We start from the raw sequence: 21,046 nt of genomic DNA on the forward strand, positions 1-21,046 counted from the left end.
ACATAATCCCTTAACCTTCTTTTCCAACTGAAATTTTAAAGGTGTTTTAAATACTGATTTATTTTCATAGAAACATTGAATGGGAGAGTTGGATGGGTCCCAAAGGAGTATCTAACCCAACCTCCTGCAATGCAGTTAAAGAACCCCTGACATATTTTAATATGGATGCTGTTTTAGGAAGAAGGGTGGGATATACATTATCAAACAAGCAAACATGAGTTATAAACTCATACTGACCTACTTTTATAGGATCCTTATTAGGAGGCACAGATTACAGCTATAACAAAGGCGGCATTTTTTCATCTCCTCCAAGCTAAACAGTTGGCTCCTTACCTCTCTCGCCCTGACCTAGCCACTGTGATCCACATGACGGTCACCTCGAGAATTGATTATTGTAACTCACTCTACGTGGGGCTGCCCTTGAGACTGACCCAGAAACTCCAGCGGGTGCAGGACCCTGGTACCTACAGGGCTGCCTCTGCCTTACGGTCTTCAAACAAAAACACCTGGGAGGTCCCGGGCCACAGGGAGGTTAGGCTGGCCTCAACCATAGCCAGGGCTTTTTCGGCTGTGACCCCGATCCAGTGGAATGCTCTGTCACAAGAGACTAGGGCCCTGCAGGACCTGACATATTTCTGCAGGGCCTGCAAGACGGAGCTGTTTCCACCAGACCTTTGGCCAAGGCACAGTCTGACCCCCTCCTTTGGTAATCCTCATAGAACTCTAGCCCAATGGTTGCCATTAATTTGATTTTGAACTGATTTTATAATGAATTGGTTTTAGAATGTTGTGTTACTTTTATTGCTGTTAGCCGCTCTGAGCCCGGCTTCGGTTGGGGAGGGCGGGATATAAATAAAATTTTATATTATTATTAGTATTATTACAGTGTGATGTTAGGCATAGGAGCCAACTCCTAGGGGCCAAGGAGTCTTCTCCCCCCCCCAATAAAATATTTGAGGGGGCCACCCCCAAAAAAGTTGGTGGGCATTGCCATTCAAATGGTGTGTGTGCATCGTGACACGTGACATGTGTAGGGAGGCTTACCTGCCCCCCCCCCCAATATATTTTATTCAAGTTGGCACCCCTGATGTCAGGGAAGCTTTTGAAAGTGCTACATTCAAATATGTAAACCCCAACATTTTCCCATTTGAAAACAGATACCTTCTTTGCAGTAGAGTAGCGTGGGGGGTGCAGGGGGGCCCAGCCACACCGGGCGCAACATCTGGAGGTTAGGGTTAGGGGGCGCAAATCCACGGGTTAGGGGGCGCAAATTACTTGCCTTGCCCCAGGTGCTGACAACCCACGCTACGCCACTGCTGCTTTGAGATTGCTCCAATTCTCATTCCAAGCAGTCGTGTTCCAGCCACTTTACCTCTCAGTTGTTAGAAGCATATCATGAAATGGTTTACTCTGCTGAAGCCTCTCTATTGATTTAAAAGCTAGTGTGGGGAGGTGGCCTACAGAATTGTCTTACAATGTGTTCTTTATCAATCTTTTATTCAAGTTTTAAACATGCAAAATCAGCCACCTGGTCATGGTCTTCACCAATATAATGAGATATATTGTACAGTGGTACCTTGGTTCTTGAACTTAATCCATTCCTGGAGTCCATTCGACTCCCGAAACTGTTCGAAAACCAAGGCGAGGCTTCCGATTGGCTGCAGGAGCTTCCTGCAGTCAAGTGGAAGCTGCATCAGACATTCGGCTTCTGAAAAATCTTTGCAAACCGGGTTTGCACCTACTTCCGGGTTTGCAACATTCGGGAGCCAAAACGTATGAGTACCAAGGTGTTTGAGAACCAAAATAAGACTGTATTCCTATTTCAAACAGAGGAATTATTCTAAAAACATATCTGTACACAAGAATTGAGACTGACAAATTTTAGGCATTTCTGTATTCTTTCGCAACTCTTTTTTTGGGGGGGGGGCAGGGGGAAGAATGCAGAAAGGACTGGCCTACCTGCAAGCTATGGTGTATTCCCAATAAAGTCATTTTAAGTATACCAGGATTTCTCATCTTGTGCTATGCATTCCCAGTCAGGGAGCAGGGAAATTCCAGTGGCCAGACTATAGTTTGATTTCGGTAACTGTGGTTTATTGTTTCACTGTTTGCATATCTTCTCTCTTCTTATATTTGAATAAATATAACCCTTTTCATCACAGCTACAGTTTCTTGCGGCTTCTTTAAGAATTTGCTGGCAAGGATTTACTAGGGATAAGTAACAAAATAACAAGACCTATCCTTGATAGATTGGGAGTGTTGGAATATGTGGTTTCAGCCACCAGACACTTGTGAGAGATCAAAGAAAAATGAAGGAACCTTGGAGCAACCAATCTCCTTAAACACACACATACCCTTTCCTATACTGTCTTTCTTCTTTTTCTAAAAAAATGGCTAAAAGAAAGAAATCATCAAAAGGAAGAATTTTATAATGATTCTCTTCAATGGTCAGATTAAAATAAAAAATTACACGCTCCAAACTTCCTGTTATTCATGGCAGTATTCAAAGAATTGCCTCAAGCCAGTCAGTGCTGATAGCCATCTGGGATGGAAGCATCGGGGAACAGATGGGATACACTGACAAATACAAGGGGCAGATGGAAGCAGACGATCACTGTTTTCTTGAAGAGCAAACCGTGGTGGTGGTGTGTGAGTGAGGGCTTTGCAGCAGGCCAAGTCACTTGGAGGTGGTGGAACTGAGGAGACTGAGAGGAGATACACAGCCCTCTTCAAATATCTCAAGGGCTATCACAGGGAAGGTGGAGAAAGCTTGCTTTCTCCTCCTCCGTGGGGTAAGGACTCGAACCAATGGCTTCAAGTTACAAGAAAGGAGATTCTGACTGAACATCAGTAAGAGCTGTTTGACGGTGGAATGGTCTCCCTCAGGAGGTGGTGGGCTCTCCTTCCTAGGGGGTTTTCAAGCAGAGGTTGGATGTCCATCTCTCATGGATGCTTTAGTTGAGATTTTTGCACTGCAGAGGGTTTGAGTAGACAATCCTTTGAGTTACTTCCAACTCTACAGTTCTGTGGTTCTATTCTCTGGTGCCTTGATTTTTGGAAAAGACAAAGGAAGTAGCATGGAAATATATGCTCTGGCAATGTGGGACACAGGTTAGATGGGAGGTTTCCTGCTGGTATGGTTGTTGTTGTTGTTGTTGTTGTTATTGCCCTGCCTTTTCCCCTTACAGGGACTCAAGGCAGCTTACAGATAAAAATAAGAACAGCTAAAAAAAGGGGGGGAAAATCATTAAAAAACAATTAAACATTGATAAACTATCTTTCTATATCTACCCATTATCTATCTATCTATTAAAAACATACAGAAGATTACAATAAAAACTGAACAGTGCTAGTACAATTCCCAAAAACCTGTTGGGACAAGAAATAATTCACCTGCTGGAGGGAGGACAAGAAGGGAGCTAGTCTAAATTCTGTAGGGAGAGAGTTCCACAGTTGGGTAGCAACCTCTACCAAGAAGTCCCTCTCCCATGTCCCTACCAAGGAACAGTTACAGATAGGTAGCCGTGTTGGTCTGCCATAGTCAAAACAAAAAAAAATTCCTTCCAGTAGCACCTTAAAGACCAACTAAGTTAGTTCTTGGTATGAGCTTTCGTGTGCATGCACACTTCTTCAGATATCTGAAGAAGTATGCTCCTACCAAGGAAGTCTGTGATGGTGGTAGGACCAACAGTGGGGCCTCCCTGGAAGATCTCAAAACCAAGGCTGGTTCATATGAGGGAATGCAATCTTTCAGAGAGAATGGATACAAGCTATTTGGGCTTTATTATCACTATTATTTTATATCAGGTGGCAAGGGTAGGGACTGATGGTAAGAAATTGCAGCCTGCCTTAGTTCCCTCTCTCTGAATTTTAATGGCAGACAGGGATTTTGATCCCCAAACCTGTTCGCTCACAGTTCACACCCTTTGTTTGTGATACACCACTACTTAAAAGAGGTGGGGGTTGAGGCCTTGTGAGCACCACTATAATAAGAGCCTAGTCCAAGCCTCAGCTGCCTTACCTTCAAGGTTGTTCTAGGTCTGGTGGTGGAAACATGCAGTGTTTTATAGCAGAGAATAATAAACCCAAGAGTTCTGTTTTCTATAGCAAGGTCAATTAAAGGAAAAAGAAGAAGAAGAAGAAGAAGAAGAAGAAGAAGAAGAAGAAGAAGAAGAAGAAGAAGAAGAAGAAGACATCTCTCTGTGCTTTGCATTAGCTCTAAGTGCAAATCACTGAACAGCCTTAAAAGCCATTAGCTAAATTCTTCTCAGTCGTTCCACAAAATATCACAATTCCTTTTGTTCAGAAGCCAGGATGGGGGGAAAGCATTACTGCTAAGGAAAAAGTGTGTGTGTGTGTGTGTGTGTGTGTGTGTACAATAAAAGACTTGGAGCCCTCAGGATTCAGAAGACAGGTGAAGTGACCCACAAGTCTTTTAATTATATTTGCTAAGCCTGAGGCATGTAGAAGCATCTTCTATCTTAAGAAGGGTAATTTATAATATCAACGCCTGTCTGTCCAAAATGAATGTGCAATTTTGGCAAGCAGAAATACTCGACAATGTTTCCTTGCTTAAGGAAAATGACAATGACAACGCTAATCCTACCAACTTTTGGGAGGCTACAAAAGCATTGACAAGAAGTATCTGCATCAAAGAAAAACCATAAATTAAAAAACAAACCTGTGCAATAATAACCAAACTAGAAATGGATTTACTAACTAATTATAAAAGTTTGGATTCAAAAGACCTTTGAAATAGATGCTTTGAAAATTTGTAGCACACTAGTCAATTTATTATAGGTGAATGTGGAGGTAAAACTCAGAAGTTTGGGAAACCCTTCTGGATATGATATTACTTGATATGTGGTTAAGGAACTACGTTTTGGGTGGGGGTATCCTGTTAATTCTGCTAAGCAGGACCCTGGGTATCTGCTCTAAGCCGCTGTTGCATTGCTCTGTATGTTTTTGAAATGTCAGTTCTCTTGGTAAGGTGCAAGAGAACATTTCAGTCCCATTGTGAATAAGGACATTCCAAGCATCTTTATAAGCCTAATGAAAAGTGACTCAGTGAATCCCATCAGCTGTTCATAATCAAAGCATCTAGATGGGGAGGGTATTCTTGGCACCCTCCCCTTATTACAATGAGTAATAGAACAGACAGTGCAGATCATTTTTGCAACTCACGCAACCCGACAAAAGTATTTATTGTGAATTATTATAACATTCTGAAAATGCATAATTACCTTTTAACCCAGGTTGGCAAACACAAATCAATACCTTACAGCTCTAGCAGGGCATTTTACTGGCCTTTAATGGCGAGATGTGAGGCACAGAGAATGAGAAACAGGCTGGTGACCTATTAGAACTTGTGAAACTTTCAATGGAATAAATCAACTTTGGGGAAAAGCCAGTGCTGAAATGGGGAAAGGTGTTAGATAATGAGAACAAAAGTATGTAAGGACAAGCGATAAACTAAAACACACACGTTATACTCTCTCAATCTGTACACACAAGGCCGTCCCAATACATTCTGGTACCTGAGGCAGACCCCAAAATGTTGCCAGGAAAGAAAAGAAGGGGTGAGTGAAGATCTACATCAGGAACAAGGGGGGAAAGAAAGATAAACATTGAGATCATTGAGATCTGCTACCTGAGGCAACTGCATCAGCTTGCCTTACAGGTGGGCTCGCCCTGTGTACATATAACCTGTCATGTACTCAATCCATTGATTTATCTAACTTGCAATTATCTACTCACTTTGGCAACAATCCCCAAGCACTCAGGAGTGGATGTCTAATACTAGAGATCCTTTCAAGTGGAGATGTCAGAGACTGAATCTGGAATCTTCTTTACAACTCAACTACGGTGAAATGTGCAAGACAGGGAGAGATTCTCACTAAATATAGTTCAGAGGTCATAGACCACAGGCGGAAATTGGAAAGCCATCAATCTCACCCCAGCAATTGAGAGGACCAGATGCTCAGCCAATGTGACGCAGAGGAGTTTAAGAAAAGATGCTCTGCGATCCACGGTGTCAAATACAATGAAATGTGAAAAGGCTCCTTCTTAAATTTATCAGAAATGCTACTCAGCTTCTCTTAACATCGATGACAAAGATCAAGAAGTGCAGGCACCATGCTACACAGCTCTCTGCCGAGAGATCAGAGCTGACAGTGATGAACAAGAGGCATAGTGTCTTCCCTGACCTCTGGGTGTGAGGTCAGGTGTCCAACAAGTAGGGAAGCAAGTCTTTCAACTGCTGACAATGGTGCCTGGGTACTTGGAGATTGCTTGGCTGATGCTCCTGAAGCAATCTTCAATGACCAGAGGAGAAGCCCACCCAACCCTTTCCCTGGGGCTATGTAAGCCACATTACTGACAGGGATGAGAAGGTCTGAACATATTACAATGGCTGCGCTGGTTACCAAGTAGTTTCTGTGTTCAGTTCAAAGTGCTGGTTTTTAATCTACAAACCCTTATGAGGTTTAGGACCCCAATATCCCAAGGACCACCTCTCTTCACATGAAACAACCTGAACCTTGTGGTCCTCAACAAAGACCCTTCTCCGTCTGCCTCAAACCAAGATTGTGGAGGAAGGAAGCTACACAAGAATGAGTCCGCCACACCACCATGCAGTGGAATGCTCTCCCCAAAGAAATATGCCTGGTGCCATCATTTGCATTTGATGTTGTTCTTAAAAATAAAGTGAACATTTAATGCTAATAATTATTATTAATGAGGCCTGGTGGAAGGCAGATGCAAGGCTGCCCAGTTTAGAGAATGAGTTTGATTGGCTCCTGCATGGACCATTGGTTAGCCTGAGAGAACTCCATTTTGTAGGTTGTAAGAGTTGTAAACTGCCTTGAGTGCCTTGGCAGAGGAGTGATAAATAAACTCAATGCATAAATAAATGATCCATATTGTTTTCTTGAATCTCTTATGTCCTTTCTATTTCACCTGGACAAATCAATTCAGGACACCTCTGTTTGTGTGAAGGAATGCTTAAGTATTTAAGAAGCTAAAGCAACTTAACTAACTAACTTAATAAGAATTAACTTTGCAATCTGACATCAAAGTTGAAAAACGCTGATGTCAAAGTGGAAACATATTTTGACATTTGCAGAGATCTCATTAAGAAACCTACCATGGGGAAAACTTAACTGGGCTCATTTTACTTGCATTGGTGCTGGAGCTGCATTGACAGAGAACTGATTCATAAATGATCCTATCAGCTATCATTAGCCATAACAGCTAAATGGAAAGTCTTTGCCAGCACACCACCAGGAGCCAGCAGCTGGTGGAAGGGGAATCAGGGAAGCCATCCAGTTGTTGGCTAGCTGCTACCAGCAACAGAAGGCTAAACTTGTACCCATTTGGGGAATTCATTCTATGGGTAATGGCCATACATAGAGTCTGCAACTGCTAGGAAGTAGTAGCTATATGCTGAGGTGCCCTCTGCAGATGTTCTGATGAATGTGTCCAGGTTGGAGGCCCCAGGCCTACAGCGTTTATCATGAACATTCATAAGAACAATTGAAAGGGTGCCGGAACTCACCATTAAGTTGTTACAGTAAGTCGCCAGGAAACATGGGGCAGTGCTGAACAGATTCTAGTTTGACAAAAGCCATGTTCACCTCCCACAGAGGCGCTAAAAACTATGGCAAGCTGTCTCCCTCGCTGGTTTGGGGGTCTCCCCTGGGTTCTGATGTGGGTCAAATAAATACACCCCCACTTTCATCATTCTCTTAGATTCAAGGAGATAGCTAGGACAGCTTGTAGAGCAGTGTTTCCCAACCTTGGGTCTTGAGCTGTTTTTAGACTACAGACCCCATCATCCCTGACCACTGGTCTTGCTAGCTAGGGATGATGGGAGTTGTAGTCCAAAAACAGCTCGAGACCCAAGGTTGGGAAACACTGTTGTAGAGACCCTGGATGGAAAGCTTAAAGCCCACCACTGCTACACAGGAGATTAAAGAAAAGGAAATATGACTTAGCCTTGCCCCATAGCTTGATCAATCATGGGTAGGAGTGGCTAGGAGCTAAATGGGCTCATAGATCTTTTAAAAAATGAAGACTCGCACAAGCTGGCCAGCATCTGTTTTGACTTGAAGTGGTCATTTGGGGCTTTTCAGAAGTACATACAGGCAAGACGAAGTGGGGGGGACCTCCGACCGACAATGGCACCCACCTGAGAGGTGCCCAAGGTGTGCTCTGGTGCTTTCTGGCTACAAAAAGAGAGCACTGGGTGTAGTTCATAAGGCAAACAGTGCAGGCTAAGGCACGCACTTCATGAGACACAACAATCAGCAGATTGTTGTGTCTCATGAAGCGCATGCATAGCACTGTACAGTTCTCAAACTTAATCTGTTCCGGAAGTCCATTCCGAAACCAAAGTGTTCCAAAACCAAGGCATGCTTTCCCATAGAAAGTAATGCAAAACAGATTAATCCGTTTAAAAACAACCCCTAAAACAGTAATTTAACTTGAATTTTCCTCTCTAATGAGACCAATGATCCATAAAATGAAAGCAATAATTAATGTACTGTACTATAAAATAAATAAGACAGTATTGTAGATTATGAAAATTATTATTTATTTATTTTCTTACTTGCTCTGATGATATTGTTTGGATGGGGGACTTTTCTCCATTTCCGCAGTCACAAAATCAATCAATGAGCTGAACTGGGTTCCACAAAGTCACAAAAACAAATTAACCAAAAAAGCCTCAAAAACAAAAACGCAAAATAAATAGCAAAACCAAAAGTGCCAAATACAGTGGTACCTTGGTTCTCAAACTTAATCCATTCTGGAAGCCGGTTTGACTTCTGAAATGTTCAAAAACCAAGGCGCGGCTTCTGATTGGTGCAGGCGGCCAGAAACAATAGCTGACAGCCGCCTTGGACGTTTGACTTCCGAAAAACGTTTGAAAACCAGAACACACACTTCTGGGTTTTTGGAAACCAAGGCGTTTGAGAACCAAGGTACTGCTGTACAGTCATCAGAAGTCACATCAGGGCAGACAGATAGAAAGCCCTAACTGGGGAAAGGGTGCCCCAAAATGTATGTCTTCACATTTACTTTCACTGAAGCTCATTTGCTGACTGAAGGTAACTCTGAAGCACAACATCATCACCATAAAACTGAAAATATTTCTCCTCCATAGCTTGGAGGCAGCCTACTTCTGAATGCCAGTTGTTGGAAACCTCAGATGGGGAGAGAAATGTTCCATCCAGGTCCTGCTTGTGGGCTTCCTGGGGCATTTTGTTGGCCACTGTGACAAGAGAATGCTGGTCCACAGGGGCTATGTAGTAAGGGGGTCTCTAAAATATAAAGGTAAAGGTAAAGGGACCCCTGATCATTAGGTCCAGTCATGACCGACTCTGGGGTTGCGGCGCTCATCTCGCTTTATTGGCCAAGGGAGCCGGCGTACAGCTTTCGGGTCATGTAGCCAGCATGACTAAGCCACTTCTGGCGAACCAGAGCAGCACACGGAAACGCCGTTTACCTACCCTCCGGAGCGGTATCTATTTATCTACTTGCACTTTGACATGCTTTTGAATTGCTAGATTGGCAGGAGCAGGGACCGGCAAGTCCTAGGCTCTGTGGTTTAACCCACAGCGCCACCCACGTCCCTAACCTCTAAAATAATTTAAAATAATTAAATTAAAATAATTAGGTCAATAACGTCCTTAGGAGGACAACCAAATTTAAGCACAAATTCGACCCACAGCTGTGAGGCATTCGCGAGTTTTTTTGCGGAGAAAGTCCTGTTGCTCCGCCGTGACCTCCCTGCCAATTTAGATACAGTGATTGAACTGGAGGCCCCTCAACTGACTTCAGGTCCAGTGTTGGACCATTTCGATCGGATACTCCCTACTGATGTGGATAGATTCCTTCAAGTTGGTAGGCCCACCACCTGCCTCCTTGATCCGTGCCCGTCTTGGCTGATTAGGGAGTGTCCAGATGTTGCGCGGACCCCCCTGGTTGAAATTATCAATTTGTCCCTTGACACGGGGACATTCCCAGGGGAACTGAAGGAAGCAGTGGTGTGTCCACTCTTAAAAAAAACTTCATTAGATCCCTTAGACCTATCCAATTACCGCCCAGTTTCAAATCTTCCATACCTGGGTAAGGTAATTGAGAGAGCGGTTGCTGAACAGCTTGGTAGGTTTCTGGAGGAAACATCGGCATTAGATCCATTTCAGTCCGGTTTCCGTCCTGGTTTTGGGACGGAGACGGCTCTGGTTGCCCTAACAGATGATCTCCGTAGACAACTGGATCGAGGCGGGTCAGGACTGCTGATCCTTTTAGATTTGTCAGCAGCCTTTGACATGGTCGATCATGATCTTCTGGACCACCGCCTCGCAGACGTGGGGATACAGGGCATAGCCCGTAACTGGTTGTGCTCTTTTATCTCTGGTCAGGGACAGAGGGTGGCACTAGGGAGGGAAATGTCGTCGCACCACTCATTGGTGTGTGGAGTGCCGCAGGGCACAATTCTCTCCCCAATGCTTTTTAACATCTTTATGCGCCCCCTTGCCCAGATTATCCGGAGCTTTGGGCTGGGCTGTCACCAATATGCTGATGACACTCAGCTCTATCTGCTGATGGATGGCCACACTGACTCGGCCCCAAACACACTGACCAGATGTTTGGAAGCTGTGGCTGGATGGTTTCGTGGGAGCCAATTGAAACTAAATCCTTCGAAGACAGAGGTCCTATGGCTAGGTCGGGATGGCATGGGGATGAGGGACCAACTCCCTTCTCTTGCGGGGGCCCAATTAGTGCCATTGCCTTCCGTTAAGAGTTTGGGTGTAATCCTAGATGCCTCCCTTTCCATCGAGGCGCAAGTTACAGCAACAGCCAAGGCGACATTTTTCCACCTTCGCCGCATCAAGCAGTTGGTCCCTTACCTTTCCCACCCTGACCTGGCCACAGTGATCCATGCAACGGTCATCTCCAGGTTTGACTACTGTAATTCGCTCTATGCGGGGCTGCCCTTGAAGCTGTCCCAGAAACTCCAGCGGGTGCAGAATGCTGCAGCGAGGCTCCTCACGGGGTCTCTGCCATGGGAGCATATTCACCCAGTGCTTTTCAAGCTGCACTGGCTCCCGGTGGAGTACAGGGTCAGATTTAAGGTGCTGATTTTGACCTTTAAAGCCCTTCACGGCCTAGGACCCTCGTACCTACGGGACCGCCTCCCCTGGTATGCCCCACGGAGAGCCTCAAATAGCAACACCCTAGTGGTCCCAGGCCCTAAGGAAGTTAGATTGGCTTCAACCAGAGCCAGGGCCTTTTCAACTCTGGCTCCGGCCTGGTGGAACGCTCTTCCTCATGAGACCAGGGCCCTGCAGGATCTGATTTCTTTCCGCAGGGCCTGTAAGACACAGTTGTTCCGCCTGGCCTCTGGCTTGGAACCAATTTGATTCCCTCCCTCTCTTTTTCCCCCCCTTTCTTTTCCTTCACCTCCTGCGATGAGGCTACATTTTAATATTTTAATGTTCCATTATTTTAATGTTGTATTTTATTTTTGTTTTTAAGTTGTAATCATTCATCTTGTTTTTATTATTGCTTGTAAGCCGCTCTGAGCCCGGCCTTGGCTAGGGAGAGCGGGGTATAAATAAAAAATTATTATTATTATTATTATTATTATTATTATTATTATTATTATTATTACCTCTAAAATATAGGTTGGTGCTAAAGGTGGACCTGAAAAGGAAGACATAATATATTGGCTTAGAGGCATTCGTTGCTTAATTAATTCATATGTCCCACCCCAATGAATCAAATTCTTGCTCCAGATCTGAAAAAGCTTTGAGTGTGAATTATACTCGGAGTCGAGTGTGGATTTCATACTCTTTATTCAGCTCACAGTAGTGAGGAGGAATGGAAGTTCCCCTGAAATGTCCGCTTTATATACATTATTTACACAGTGGGCCCATGTGATTGGCTAATTCCGGGAGTCTCCTGTAGGCCAATCAGGTTGCGGATTCACTTCCACCTGGAGCTGGATTGGGTGGCTCCTGCAGACCAATCAGACTGCTGCATTCTGAATCCTATTGTTCTAGGACCAATCAGACTGCTGCAATTTGGATCCTATTCAACTCAGTACATAACAGAGTGGATGTCAAAATTGTAATTCACTTCAAAGTGCACAACATTTGTTGGCATTCTCTGCAACAAGCAAACCTGGTCAGAATTATTTTATTTTTATTTTTTGGTTGGCACTTTCTTCTTTCATATGGTAGGAATAATCATAAAATCAAATGGCATCTAGTTCTAATTTTTATGGTAATTGCTTTCTATAGCACTCGCCAGATTTCCCCCCTTTTCATAATAACATCATACATAATTACTACATAATCTTCCAGCATAAATAACACTCCAATTAGTCTGTAATCTGTAATTATAATGTACTTACCAAATAGTTTTGTGCTTATTTGAACTCTGTGAAATAAAATACCTTGTTAATAAAAATGCTGCGAGAGAATTATGTAGATTTTTTCATGCCAAATCCAGTCTCTGCCAGTAGGATACAAACTATAATGAAGTCACCGAGAATTTTAAAAATATATTATATTTTCTTTGTACACTGGGAAAACAACCACCCAAGGCTCAGATCACGCCTTTTATTTTAGGAAGGGGAGCAAACTGGTTGGTGACCTGTGGCATTTCTGCATAAAACAGACCAATTTAAGTATTTTAATAGCTCCTCATTCCCATGTTTATTAGTGTTGCCTGCAATGTTCTCCCAAAACAGTCTTAGAAATAAACTTCAGGGTTTCTTAAAAGCCTGTATCCGACCAGAGGTGAGCTTTCAAAGCCTGATAATTCTTCTCCTTCCTAGATTAAAACTGGAACATAAAAGCAATTCACACCTCCCTGCTAGCCTCCATAATCTATAAAGGGTCTTCCAACCAGATTTAACACCCCTTCCAGATACCAACCCCCTAAAATGGTGTAGCCAATGAGGTAAACTCCACCTCCCTTGCCAGCATGGACAACATAATAACAGCAACAATTTATTTATACTCCACCCATCTGGTGGGGTTTTCCCAGCCACTCTGGGTGGCTCCCAACAGAATATTATTATTATTATTAATAATAATAATAATAATAAAGAGATAATACATCAAACATTAAAAACTTCCCTAAACCAGGCTGCCTTCAGATTCTAAAAGTCAGATAGTTGTTTATTTCCTTGACATCTGGTGGGAGGGCATTCCATAGGGTGGGCGCCAGTACTGAGAAGGCCCTGGTTCCCTGTAGTCTCCCTTCTCGCAGTGAGGGAACTGCCAAAAGACCCTCAGAGGTGGACCTCAGTGTCTGGCCTGAATAGTGGGGGTGGAGATGCTCCTTCAGGTATATTTGGCCAAGGCCATTTAGGGCTTTAAAGGTCAGCACCAACACTTTGAATTGTGCTCAGAAACGTACTGGGAGCCAATGTAGGCCTTTCGCGACCAGTGTTATATGGTCTAGCTGGATTAGTTGTAGTTTCTGGATCACCTTCAAAGGTAGCCCCATATAGAGTGCATTGCAGTAGTCCAAGTGGGAGATAACCAGAGCATGTATCACTCAGGCAAGACAGTCTGTGGGCAGGTTGAGTCTCAGCCTGCATACCTGACAATGGTCAGGGATGATGGGGGCTGTAGTCTTCTGACAACTGGAGGTCCAGGGGGCTCCCACCCTTTAACTAGCGGATCTATTGATCCACCTTCCATGCACCTTGGCCAGCAGCAAAGCCAGCTTCCACTTTTCATGAGGTACTGCCTTCATCAGTGGCTGTCTTTCAATTCACTATTGGAAGCTGTACAACAGCAGTACTCTGAGCAATGGTGGGCAGCAGGCAAAACACTGGCTCATTTAAATTTGATTGCCAGTGCCGATAAAGCCCTGTGCAAAGCCCTCTTCAAAATAGTGCTTTAAAAGGCATGATGTGGACCCCCTGGAATACTTTGATTCTGCTAGAAGGCTGTTTGTGATTTATATGACCAAACAATCTCATGGTTGGCTCATTTCCACAAAATCTGAGCTTATTTGGCAGCATTCGAGAATATTTGGTTAAAAATTATGATAAAAATAAGTACAAGTAGGAGGCTCTATTGGCGAAAGCACACCTCAGGTTAAGAACCGCTTCAGGTTAAGAATGGACCACTGGAACGAATTAAGATCTTAACCTGAGGAACCACTGTACTTAGGCAAAATTTCCTACAGATATATTGGGAGAAAATTGCACTAAAATGCTGAGAATATTTTTTAAAATAATAAGAAGAATCGCAAACTGATGTAGACAGGTGCAGAACAGAGCCTAAGGGTCAGAAAAATGAGAAATTGGTGGAACCTGAAATTGAGAGATTCACATCCCTATTCCCAACCGCCAAGTGTGAAGCATGGGTTCTCCATCACAGCAGAGAACCCCTTCCCTAGCAGTGCTCCTCTCTACTGGCAGAGGTTAGCAGAGAGAAACTGCACGCAGCCATATGAGAAATATGTAAAATAACTGAGCAAGTATTAGACCTCACCCCAGAATTGGCCCTACTAAACATCTTCCAAGACAACAATGCCCATTTACACCACAAAGAACTCATAACCCACCTACTTTCAGCAGCCAGACGCACCATAACCAGACACTGGAGAGACCTGTCAGGAGTAAGCATGGACCAATGGTACCAAATAGTATGGGAAACAGTCCTACTAGAAAAATTAACCAATAAACTGAAACTGACATGGGGACAAACAGAAGAAGACACCTTCACCCCGGTATGGCTCCCCTTTATCACAGACACAGCCCAACAAGACAATGAAAATAATCCACCAACAGCGTACAAATCAATATGGCTAACCTGATCCAAAACACCTACCCACCCCACTCACACATGAAAACAAAGATCACCACAGCCAATCACAAATGAACAACCACACCCTAGACCTACCCCAATCTCCCTCACCACCAAAGGAACACAAATGAACAGCACGAGCAACGCTGACACCAAACCCTACATACATTAAGCAAAATAGAAACATTGCCACCCAACCCCAACCCCACCCATCTTCCCCCCTCCACCCCTTTGTTTCCTCCCTAATGTCTCAACAAATGAAACTGATTTGTAAAAATGTTGCATGGAAAAAATAAGAGAGACATTACACATACTTCTGTAAAACAAGAAAATATTTAATAATAATAAGAAGAAAAGAAACTGCACACAATCCTAACCCCCCCCATCAAGCTCTCCAACATCATCATTACAGTTAGTTTTGTGCTATAACTTAACATTAACCCCCCCACACACACCAATTTGACACCAGTCATCAATGCAACAAAGCAGCCACCAAACACTAAGACAGTAGAGAAATATATATATATATATTTCTCTATAAAGTACAAGAGTAATTTAATCTCAGCAATTGCACCGCTTCAAAAAGGAAGCCATTTCTTGGAAAACCACTTCAAATGCTCTATGCTTCCCACTTCAAGTTGAAAGTCCCACAATCGCTTTGCCTTGCAGGCTTACCCAAAAGTGAAGTTCCTTGCCAAGGAACCCTCTTGCCAATTTCTTGATTTTCTTGTTTGCAAAGAAGCAGCCGACGTCAAGGTGGGGGAGAGGAAATGCAAGCCATGAATCATCACGTTATAGAGGAATAACACACTTCTCGTAAGCACAACAGGAAACTATCAACAAAAAGCAAGCAATTTGGGAGGAGGGGGGAAGCACATGAAATTGTACATATGCGTGGCATTGTGGAATGGGTGCAATTATGTTCACAGTTGCGACACCTACATTTTGCAGCAGAAAGGCAAACTGTAGAAGAGGGAAGGAGAAAACAACAAATTGTGAGCAGCACGTCGACGAAATAAAGAAAGGAGACGAGTTTTTGTAGTCATATTAATGTATTTCTTACATGTTTACCCTGCTAAAGAGCTTCACGTAGGACTAAGAGAGACTCCTGCCTGGAGCTTTGGAAAGTGCTTGCCAATCACTGTAGACAATATTACACTGGCTGGCAGAAACTAGCCACTAGCCACAATGTCTATTCCCTGTCTCAGCATTTGAAGGGTGCAATACTTCTGAATGCCATTGGCTAGAAGCCACGGAAGGGAAGAATGCTCTTGTACAGTGGTACCTTGGGTTAAGTACTTAATTCATTCTGGAGGTCCGTTCTTAACCTGAAACTGTTCTTAACCTGAAGCACCACTTTAGCTAATGGGGCCTCCTGCTGCCGCTGCACTGCTGGAGCACGATTTTTGTTCTCATCCTGAAGCAAAGTTCTTAACCTGAGGTACTATTTCTGGGTTAGCGGAGTCTGTGACCTGAAGCGTATGTAACCTGAAGTGTATGTAATCTGAGGTACCACTGTACTCAGATTCTGCTTGTGGGTTTCCCACAGAAACATGGTTGGCCCCTGTGAGAACAGAATGCTGGTCTAGGTGGGCACCTGGCTTGATTCAGCAGGCTAGTTTTATGTTCTTAATCTATGTCCACATTGAAACAGCCACAGCAAAACAACAACAACAAAACCACCAATATTATGTTGAAAAACTTGTTGGATTTTACAGTCTGAAAGGGGGAAGAGAAATGCTCATCTGGGGATAAGCTGTGGTATCTTTCCTAAATTGAAAAGTCTTGCTGGGTGTTCTTAGGTTCCTAAACTGAGAGATGGTATGACAGCTACAGTATGTTCCTATTCTAACAGGCAGAGGCTACTCCCAGTCTCAGGAAATTGGAGTGGCTTTAAAAACATTATCCTTTTTCAGAAGAACACCATGCATATTATCTCACTGTGTGGTGTATACTGGCTACAAACTGCAGACCACTGCAGAAATAAGATGGACTGAATTTAAGGTTGGGGGGGAATGGAGAGGGGGAAATAAGAGAAACTAAAACTGATCATTTCATCCATTCCTATGCTTTTTGCAAGACCGTGTTTTAAGCAAGAAAAATATGGATTTCATGACATGGAAAAGGCAGTAAACAACTCTGGAGTATTGTTGAACAAGCTGTCAAGTTCATGGTAGATATCCAGGAGAGAACAAAACCAGCTTAGTAGCTAACCAGCCCTCATCCCATCCCTTCTCTTCCATTTTGATTTGCTACAGCTGTATGCCTAGAAATGTTTATTATTAATTAGTTAATTAATTAGTTAGCTTTCTATGCCAACCTTCATCCATAGATCACAGGACAGTTTACAATATCAAAATACAAAACACATACCATAATAACAAACAAAAGCAAGACCCCCTCCTCCCAGTTTAAAAGGCCATAGACCATTTCATTAGCCAAAGACCTGGGAGAAGAGGAATGTTTTTGCCTGGCACCTAAAGATATGTAAAGAAGGTGTCAGACAAACCTCCCTAGGGATAGCATTCCACAAGTGGGTAGCCACTACAGAAAAGGCCCTGTTGTTGTGCTGCCACCCTGTGGATGTGTCATGGAGGAAGCACATGAAGAAGGGCTTCAGATGATGATTGCAGGATCCAGGTTGGTTCATTAGGGGGAAGGTGATCCTTGAGAAATTGTGTTCTGAGCCATGCTGAGCTGGTCCAAGAAAACTAGTTCTCTTATGCAGTGCTTTTTTTTCTTAAAAAAATATGTTTAGGGCTATACTCTCATTTTCCTACTCACATTGAAATACTGCCCCTCAATGAGGCCAAACTTAGATTCACAAAATGTTTAGGGGTATGCGTACCCCCAGAAAAAAAGCACTGATCTTGGTGTTTTTAGCTACTGCTGTGCCCGATATATAAACAAGGAACTGGAGATTACGCTAAGGGTGGCCAAATTTTGTGCAACTGCCATAAAACTTAAGGAACAAGCTGTACTACCAAAATGATTAAGGTTTTAAATGATAATTATAGGTTATATTTTAGTGATCAAGTTTTAATATATATATATATATATTAACTGCTGCTGTATCTGAATTGTCTCTGTTGTAGCCAATTGCAATCCAATGTATCCCTGTTGCGTTTTATGATTTTTCTGATATTGTAAGTGACCCGGAACTGGTCTGTGACCGTAATAATAAAATTCATTCATACTGCTGTGCCCAGCACACCTATGATCCTCAGAAATCATAGGATTATAGGATAGAATCCCACACAGATAGATGATGCTATTGCCAACGCTTCAACAAACTAGATTTGAACATTATGATAGCAATCTTTGACAGCTAGAATCTCGTTCATGCAGTTGGAACTGTTACTCTTTCTTTTTTTTAAGGGAAAAATAGAATATCAAGTCCCAAAGCGGTAACTAAAATTAAGCAATAAGGGGTGGGTTGGTTATCAAATATATTTTTTATAGATTCGCCTGTACCTCAAATGATTGGTGCTTCTACAGACACATAACAGAGCAATTATGAAGCACAGAAAGGAATGATAATTTTTGCATGAGTGTTTTAGAACAATGATAGGCCATTTCATTGAAACACTAATTATCTTTTTGAAGAGTTTCATGAGGTTGATGGTCTCTAGCAACAGAACCCAAAGCATGATTGCTATTCAAGCTTTTAGGCTGAATTCTAGTGTTGAGGGAGTTAGTCTGTTCGCCACTGGCTGTCTAGGGCTGATGGGGACTGCAGTCCAACAAGATCTGAAGAGCATCATGTTGGCAGCACCTGGATTATATGAAGAGGAGGGCAGCTGGTCTTTCTTATTGCAGTCAATCCACTGGACTAGTGCTATTTAACTGTCATGGGGCCTCATCTTCCGCTACAACCAATCTCCTAGGTCTCTGCAATATGAGCATCTCTGCTAATTACATTGAGCCAGAATCATCTGCCTTCAGGATATTACAGCCCCCCAGCCTACCAGACATGGGGGAGAAGGTGAAATCTCCATAGACCTCTTTCCACAGAAAAACAGATTGCAGCCAAAGACCCAATAACCCTATTGCAGACATTTGAGGGCAGGAGTCTGAATCAATTCAAGATGAGTTTTCAAGACTAGCCACTCATTTCTATGATTCTTTTGATTTGCACCTCCTTCTAGGAATGAAGGGAAAATAGATTCAGTTCAGATTTAAAGGCAAATCTACCTGATTTACACTCCCCCGGAACAACCTGCAAATCAAAACACAGTCATTTTTTGAAATTCGCACTTCTTTGAATTTTGCAATGCAGTTCTCCAGTCAAGTAATGTGTGCAAAAATGCATATGCTAGAATGAAGTGTGCATAAAAATGGTGAAACAGTGTGCAACAAAAGAATTGCATCAGAGAAAATTGCTTTGCAAAAATCTGTATATTAGGCAAAACTGAACACAAATGTGTGTATGTCAGGAGAAAATCACAATGGAGAAAAATGGAAATGGGTAGGCTAGCTGCTGCTACCTTTTATTGACCACACTTGAAGCAAGTTCCAAATAGCCAAGCTGAAAATTGGAGATTGGAGCCATAAAACAATATCAAGAAAGCTCTCAAAGCTGTGAGATTGGACTTTTTGCCTACATAACCTGGAAATCTCTGATAGTGCATTTTGGATCCCCCTTATGCTCTTTCCTTTGTGTTTACGATCCCCATTATGGTGGGCATACCTCTGATTGAACTTTGCTACAATAGAAGATGCCACCTTACGCCCGCCGTTTCCTTTTGGATTTAACATGGCAGTAAACATTTCCTCCCAATGCATCTGGTGCAGTGTTAAGATTAAAGAGGAGCCCAGATGGGTGTTTGGTTAAATGGCGTAGCTTGCAAAAAAAAGGGGGGAGTATCTAATGTTTCTCATCTCCGTTCCTGCTGTAATCCCCTTCAGAAGGCACTGGCATACAAAATGAACATCAAAAGCAATGCAGCCAATTGATTGCAAGGGAAAGGCCTCTTAATCAAAGAGGAGGGGGAGGGAGGAAGGGGAGAGAGAGAGAAAGAATTGGCAACCCTAAAGGAATGGCCCAGCAAGCCAGCTGCTCCTTACAACAGCCCCGAACGAAGTACTAACTCGTTAACCGCCATCAGCCATGTGCGAAGCTTGCCAACTGAGCTGCCTCTGCAAAGACAAGCAGAAATCAGGAAAAAGCACTCTGCAGATGCTTCATCTCCACTGTTAAAAGTCCTGATCTCAGCAACTGAGTGTTGTCTTTGCCAAGGAAACATTCCGAATGGCTGAAGGCACTGCTGAGCCAGACGTCGAGCAACAAGAACCCAGAGAGGGGTTAGGAAACAGCTCAGAGAAGAAAGGCATAGACCAGCAAGTCAGAGGCGATCGACAGGAGGACGGATATACCTCCTGCTCCTGATTAGGGTGCAGATTTGGCTTCTGATGTAGAATGCCGTGCATGGGGGTGACTAATCGGAAGTTCCTTTTGTACCTGCATTTGAAGTTACTAGCACACATGGGGTGCATTCAAAACTGACATAAAGGCTGCAGTCTATTCCCTAATGTGCTGGTGATGGGTAATGCACTATGTAATGACTGGAACGGGCAATTTTAATTGCAGCGATAATTCCTAGGAAAGTGTCCAGATCGGATTAATGAATGTGTTTGTTGCTTCTGTCAACGGTCACAAATGTTTCAATGGGGTTGCAGAAGTATAATTGAGCTTCAACGGTTACATGACTAAGCCAACCTCAGATAGTGCTGTTTCCTGAGTCGAGGCACTAAAGATCACTAGAAATTGCCTTGCACTAAGTCAGATCAAGCTCATTATTGCCAACACTTAGTGGCAGTAGCCCTCCGGGGTTTAGACTGCCCTACCTAGAGGGACGCAGGTGGCGCTGTGGGTTAAACCACAGAGCCTAGGACTTGCCGATCAGAAGGTCGGCAGTTCAAATCCCCACGACGGGGTGAGCTCCCGTTGCTCGGTCCCTACTCCTGCCAACCTAGCAGTTTGAAAGCACGTCAAAGTGCAAGTAGATAAAAAGGTACCACTCCGGCGGGAAGGTAAACGGCGTTTCCGTACGCTGCTCTCGTTCGCCAGAAGCGGCTTAGTCATGCTGGCCACATGATCCAGAAGTTGTACGCTGGCTCCCTTGGCCAGTAAAGCGAGATGAGCACCGCAACCCCAGAGTTGGTCGTGGCTGGACTTAATGGTCAGGGGTCCTTTTACCTTTACCTTT

Source organism: Podarcis melisellensis (genome assembly GCF_964234715.1).
Source record: "Podarcis melisellensis genome assembly, chromosome: 7".
Lineage (NCBI taxonomy): Eukaryota > Metazoa > Chordata > Lepidosauria > Squamata > Lacertidae > Podarcis > Podarcis melisellensis.